Source organism: Engraulis encrasicolus, chromosome 17, assembly GCF_034702125.1.
Source record: "Engraulis encrasicolus isolate BLACKSEA-1 chromosome 17, IST_EnEncr_1.0, whole genome shotgun sequence".
NCBI classification, from domain to species: domain Eukaryota; kingdom Metazoa; phylum Chordata; class Actinopteri; order Clupeiformes; family Engraulidae; genus Engraulis; species Engraulis encrasicolus.
In genome coordinates this window covers 36,420,357-36,427,856 of record NC_085873.1, presented here as the reverse complement: position 1 = coordinate 36,427,856, position 7,500 = coordinate 36,420,357, and positions in this window count along the sequence as shown.

Below are 7,500 nucleotides of genomic sequence, written 5' to 3'. Positions count from 1 at the left end.
TGGCTACAGTAAAACAAAAACAAAAACACTAACAGCGAGAGAGAGAAGTGAAATCGCTATATTAACACTGCATAGGAGCGCGTTCTCTCTCTCTCTCTCTCTATGTATCTAGTAGGCCTATCTAGTAATCTAGTATGTAAATCAAATGTTTTTTTTGTTGCTGTTTTCAGATGTGCTTCATAAATAAAATGTACTTAGGCCTACTCATTTTAACTGGTATGTTGTCGGTTTTTTACGTTTATGCCGTTACATTTTTTGACAATTATCTAGGTTACTTTCTACTCCTTACATTTCTGGAACAATATTTGAGAAGCTTTTTTTCACTTTTACGCCGTTACTTTACTCCGTTACATTTTTGACAAATATCTGTAGGCCTATGTTACTTTCTACTCCTTACATTTCTGGAACAGTATTTGAGTAGGCCCTAGCCCCAGCTGCGGGCAGAGAGGCGGGAATCGCTTTGAATCAGGGCAGCGTGCGTCTACTGAGCACATTTGGTTGTCATGCAGCGAGTTTTCTGACTTTCCGGTAACTTTTTAGATGAACGCTTCTAGCTACCGTCTTCTGTAGGTCTGGAATATACCTACGTGTGGAGTAGGCCTAGAGGTGCGCGGTGGATCCACCTGCTATCCACCCGCCCTAATGTTTTTTCTCCAATTTCCAAAACCGAATCCACCCGCCATCCGCCTATTAGTTTTTAGTATTTAAGATGCCTGGGGCACATAGTCGATCGTCTTTTTCAAGCAGTGCAGGTCATTTACATCTTGCCAGCCTATGTTTTAAAAAAATCTCTAACTTACAGCGATTCCCAAGTTGTCTCCACCCATCGCACAAACGTGCGGATGCTTTAATGCAGCCTACATTTTAGCAGTTTAAATACCTCCAGTCCAAGCAGCACAATCGAAACTATTGGCTATCTAGCTTACAATTTTGGCTGGTATCCAATAAGACGAGTCAAGTGACAGTAGAGTCTTGCAAAGAGTGCAGAGAATTATGTCGCGCGTGTGTGTGTGAGCGAGAGAGGGAGAGAGAGGGAGCGATTCCAAACTTGTCTCCATCCATCGCACAACGTGAAAGCTAACGTGTATGCTTTAATGCAGCCTAAATTGTACCAGTTTTGCCTCCTCTCCAAGCACCTTTTTAAGTGGTGGCAACCATGCATGTTTTCAACAGGGCCACGCAGAGTGGACAGTGGAATGCTGCTTGAAATAAGTCGATAATGAATAAAATATTATGCGCAACGTCTACAAGAAAAGTAATGGCTATTATTACCGTTGCGCGTAAAGATGAGGAAGGGATGGATAGATGGATGGATGCTGTCCTATGGAAGGGGCCGTCAAACAGTCTACATGACATCTTCATTAAAGTCGTTAAATAAGTATCCATAGCCTACTGTGTTTGACGGCCCCATCGTCTTGCAAATATTTACGCGCAACGGTCATAATGGCGTCTCGCACTACACATGCTCGGATGATGCCAGAGGCGAATAGCAAACAGCCAAATTAAGGCATATTCGACATAGACTACCACGACAAGTTACCGTTTGGGTCGCAGTTGGATGTTTATTCAGTAGAATTATGTGCGTAATATCAGCTCCATCCACCAAATGCAGCACAATCCCCGTTACTTTCACGTGAGGTTCAAATGGACATTAATCGACAAAATGCAAGTCTGGGTACCAACAACTGAAGTAGGCTACAACATAGAATATGTACCACATATAGGGGTATTTTCATTTTCAGTCCTTTATGTGCGTTATGCCCAGCTTTTATTGAATACAGCGCAGGTTTTGAAGTTCACCAAACGAGCATCAACTTTGTGCAAGTCATTAAAACTCTTTTTTTACCAGCACTGACGTGTACACTGTTTCATTTATTAACTAATTGCACTTTCTGCCTTCTCGTTTCACATGTGATAAATCCACTTAGTATGCTTTATCCAATTAGCCATGGATGCAGGATCATTCACTGGACTGGACACTATTGTAAGAGGTGAAATTTAGACCACGATTCAGGAACGACAGACAACGGGAGTAAAGGTTATGGTAGTTTTATTTTTACAATTTCATAAAATACAATTAGGAGGGAAAACCACCACAATATCCATGCAACCAGCAGCGTCTGTAAACTGCTATCTTCTTTGAATAAATGAATAAATAATCACAATCTGGAGACACTCGGACGATAGTAGCCTACAAAAGTTAAGTTAAGTTAAGTTACACACTCAGCCACTGCTGCCGGACGTTGGCTCGTCAATTACTTAATCAACTATAACACGCGCAATAGCCTACCCAAATGCAACTTACACACAGTTCCCAAAGCTACCGGCCGCGCGCAATGGATACCTACAGCAGCCCTGCCCCACCCCAGCGTGTAGCGCACAAGTCTACACTATTGTCCGAATGTTGTTATTTCAAGACAGCAAACTGTCACTGTCCGCCGGCCGCTGTCGTGACATATTTTATTAACACTAGTATGTGAGTAACAAGTGAGGAGTTCCTTGATAGTTTCCTTAAGGGTGAAGTAGCCTGGAATACTGTCGCAGATCAGATAGTTCATTTCTAAATGATCCTGTTATGAACCCGAGTTTAGTAGATATCGCGCAGTGAACGAGGCAGCCTGCAAACAGTTTGAAGCGCAATGTGGCTGTAACAAGTTAGAAAGTAGCCAAACTCTGTTGCTTGTTAACCTTTTAAAATTATGCGCGTAATGGTGGGGTGGCGTCCGCGCCAATGTAATATCTTGAGCGTGCTCGGTGCGTAATTCCAAGAGCAGCATGAAAAGGAAGAAAAGGAAGATGATGGGCTGACCGAAACGCTTGTCCCCTGTCTGTCGGTTTCATTTACTTTTTTCGGCTTTGTTTAATACAGTTTTTGATTCTGCATTCAGCTCCAGTGTGCTACTCCTTTCTTTCTTTTTAAATTATGAGCGTTCCACGAACTATCTTTCTTTGCGCAAGCTATAAAATGGCAATAAACATGTTACTATAAACCACTGGTTTACTATGTATGCTTTCTAATGTTGGTAAAGGCGGCATAAGCGGGATAATGTATTGTCCACACGTGACTACGGAAAATATATTTCCTTCGAAGCGGAATAACAGCCCTCCTCCTTCGGCATTGGGGGTGTTATTCGCCCCGTAGGAAAATATTTGTAGTCTAGGTGTAGTCTACTTTTTTGAAGTGGGTATACTGTATATTCTCGCATTTTTGAAGTGGGTATACTGTATATATTTATGCCATTCTAAATAATGGATCAATCAATTTTAAGTTGGTATACTGAATCCCCTAAAATTTAGAAGTGGGTATACTCCGTATACCTGCGTTCTACCACTGCGTGTGGACAATACATTATCCCTTACCTTAAAAGCTGTTGTAGGCCTACATTAAAAAAAAAAAACGTCAAAATGCCTCCTGCTCGCTTTGAATCAAAGCAGTGCGGTTTAATGTGTCTAGAAGTAGGCTATTGACCCTTGTGCTCGCTTTGAATCAGAGCATCGCGCGTCTGATTAGACTATAGTGCATCTAGAAGTAGGCTATTGACCATTGAGCACATTGTCATGCAGCGAGTTTTCTGACTTTCCGGTAACTTTTTAGATGCGAAGCACCAGCAACAAGAGAAAGCTGTCTCCCGATACTTTGATGTTTCTGATTCTGAATGACAACAAATAGTTCGCGCATGAGCCAGAAAATAATATAGGTCCTAACAGTGTTGAAAACATTACAGAACCCCTGTGTTAAGCCCATGGCTACAGAAGAGAGAGAGAGAGAGAGAGAGAGAGAGAGAGAGAGAGAGAGAGAGAGAGGGAAAGGAAAAGGAAAAGGAAAAGGGGAGAGAGAGAGAGAGAGAGAGAGAGAGAGAGAGAGAGAGAGAGAGACGTTAAATCGCTACGTTAACACTGCACAGGAGCGCGTTCTCTCTCTGCCGCGTCTTTGCATGAACAAATGAAATGGTAATTGAATAATAGTTTGCCAGTATTGCAGGGTGTATTAAACCCAGTGTACGTTGGGGTGCAAGGGAGAGCAAGGAAGAGAGCAGCATCTGTGATTAACCGCTTCGAAATGTGTGCGTAAAACCTGCTGTTAACCAGTGGGTTTTGTGAATCTTGAAGTGTACCACATTAAAAAAAAGCTTTCGCAGATGAGGTTCTGGAATATTTTGTAGTGCATGGGACATTGACAAGGAAAGGTAGCTATGATATCCTCGTGAATAGGTCTTCGACTTTTCAAAATGCCTCCTCTCAACATTCAACATGTAAATGGGTTATTCTGTAGTCCAACGCTATCCTGGCAGGAGAATCATTCGTTGCAAATACTGCATACACACTCAGCAATTGTGTCTGTTGGTTTTTGTCCTCCAGGTCTTCATAAAATCATCTACCACCGCTGTGATAATTTGACTACACACCGCTGAACAGTTAACAGTTTTTTAGGCTACTGTATTGACAATTGCAGTCATGCCGCTTGTCTTGAACTGTCTCTTCCCGTTCCATATCGTGACAGCCAGATGAGAAGCGCAAAGGTGGGGGCTATCCGCGATCGCGGAGGAAAGGTGTCAATATCCATAGCCTAACCCTTGAACTGTGGAGCAATTACATATTGTTTAGGTTCTTGAATACTTGGAATTAGCATGGAATTAATTTTCCATTAATAAGGAAACGTGTAAGATTTATCCTCAATCCTCCCCGATAATGTTTTTGTCATAGGCCTAATGTTAATGCCCTCCCCAACACATATCCCCAGTACAATATTGCGACACACGCTTGGCACAATGATAGGCCTACTAAATGAGTTCAATGTTCTTGCAACACTTTTCCCAAGAAAAGTCAGTTTTCATTTCGAGATTCCAGAGCAAATCAGCTGGTACTGCGCTGCTCGCTTGCTGGTCAATAAACGTTGAACTGAACCGTGTTGTGTGCGTGTGTGGCTATGTGTGTACCATCGTATGTCCATGATCGTCCGTGCTCTTATCATGCAAATGACATGTCATGCAGGCAAGGGCGTCCGTTTGATTTCAAAAGTGCTGGCCCGGACAATTACCATAAACCCGAGTAAGGTTTGAAAAGTGCTGGGTACAAGATAAGGCTACTTCCGATTTGAGGTTTCATGATAAATAGCCTAATACGCATTGGCGTATTGACGCATAATGTGGCCATGTTAAAAATTAAAAGCCATCTGCGCTGTCTTGTTTATTTCTGATATCCTGCGCTGAAGTCATCTTTATCATAGGCTACATATTATGAATGCAACGGTAACTGAGTGGTTAACCCATCATAACTACATGTAGCCTTGCATAATGGTGCACGTCAATTTGTTGTCATAACTTCGCTCTGTCCCTTTTGATTTCCTCAAGCAATTCATCCCTTTTGTCATTGTCCCTGTTTTACTGTTAGTCTTATGGACCTAGGGCGTATCGATCACCATTATTTGCCTGAAACCTGCAAACTAAACACTGCATGCGCGCAGCCACACAGAGCATTCTCTGTGTCAAAGGAACCCTTTCTCCGCGCCTGTGCGGCATTCTCCTTATCGCTCCTAGAATGGCAATACATGTTGGCAGACTTTATTTTGCATAATTCACGATTATCTGGATATATTTGGCTAGGTTACTCAGCAAAGAACATCATTAACGTTAGTGAGGTAACTTTTGGTGTGCTGATACAAACACCAACGGTGAATCACGACGCAGGCCCTACTTCCCCAACCATAGCCTACTGAAAAGGTCCATAGCCATTGTGTTCAACGCCCTTTGATAGGCTCTGCCTGTATCAGGGTCGATAGTAGAGGTGCTCCGATCACCATTTTTTGGCCCGATCACCGATACCGATCACCAAAAATCTTTATCTGCCGATCACCGATCATTGCCGATCACAGAAATTATTTCCTATTTTTTTAATAGCCTATTAATTATCCTTATTGAATATTTCTGCCCATAAACCAATCAATCTTAATTTGCACATGTCGCTTTCACAATGTAGGCCTATTATTAGGCTATTACTATTATGATTATTATTATTATTGTTATTATTATTATTATTATTATTATTAGGCTATTATTATTATTATTATTATCTTTCAGCTCTTTCAGACTAGTGTTGGTAATATAGCCTACAAGTAAGTCTACAGTATTAATCAATTTATAAGTTATTGCATATAATTACTAAACTATTTAAGATTGAATTGAAACTGAAACATTACATCAATTTATAAGTTATTGCATATAATTACTTAACTATTTGAGATTGAATTGAAGCTCAGACACCTGGATCTCAGTCTCTCGTCTTCTGCATACGAGAAAAAACCCTGTCGCTTTAAATGAGCAGCCTCGTGAGGAGAGCCCCTCCCCTCTCTGTCACTCACTGTCCACAGCTGCAGTGCTCCGCGACCGTTCTGCTCTCTCCCTCTCACTTCTGTCGCCGTTTGGCGTTTCAGCGACTATCAAACTAATCGACTGACTGTCAATTACAACTTTGAAAACAATAACGTTGGCATGCTTGTGTGGACAACGTGAACTTGTCGCGTGCTGACCGAGGCAACTACACAGGTTATAACGTAAAATGGCTAACGGGCGAGAAGTAGTCTATCGCAAATTACATTGTGACTGAAACACTTGAGATTCTACATACACAAAACAAGAAAAAAAAACTTCACTTGAAAGAACAGGGAACACGCACAACACAGCGTGTCTGCGAGGAAAGCTCTTTCTCTGTAACACTGTCATAGAATGTAGAATTCCCTGCACAGACTCATTGAGTTTCACCGTCCATTCTCCCTAGTTGCTGTTTGGTGTTGCAGCGACTACAAAACTAATGACCTGGCTGTCCATTAGGCTACAACTTTAAAAACAATACAGTTGATGATTGTTTTGGAAACGTTTAGTCGTTGTGTGCTGACAGGCTGTAACTCAAAATAGTGAACATGGCGAGACTGACACGTCATTCACAAATTACAAGCGTCATGTAAACTGCGCATGGATCGGAAAATCAGATCATTGTTGATGCAGATATGATTATAAATGGTGAAAATGAAGGAGGGAATTACAAAAAGTTAAAGACAAGTAAAGATGCCTTATTTTGGTGCAGCAGCTGTGCAGAGCCAGCACCTAGGCTACATGCAGGCAGCGCCAGGTGTAAAGGCGAAATGGTTGCGTGAGGAATTTAATATCTCTGGATCGGTTTTTTGATCGGCATGTTTTTCCGATCACCGATCAGGCTATTTTTGGCCATTATCGGCCGAGCATGATCGGCTGCCGAGCAATCGGAGCACCTCTAGTCGATAGGCTAATGATGGTGGTCAGGGCGCACATCAGTGTTTGGGTTGTCTATGCTTTTTTCTGGAATACTGTGCCGATTAGATAGAAATGATCATGTTATGAACCCGAGTTTAGTAGATATCGCGCGGTGAACGAGGCAGCCTGCAAACAGTTTGAAGCGCAATGTGGCTGTAACAAGTTAGAAAGTAGCCAAACCATGTTGCTTGTTAACCTGTTTAAATTATGAGCG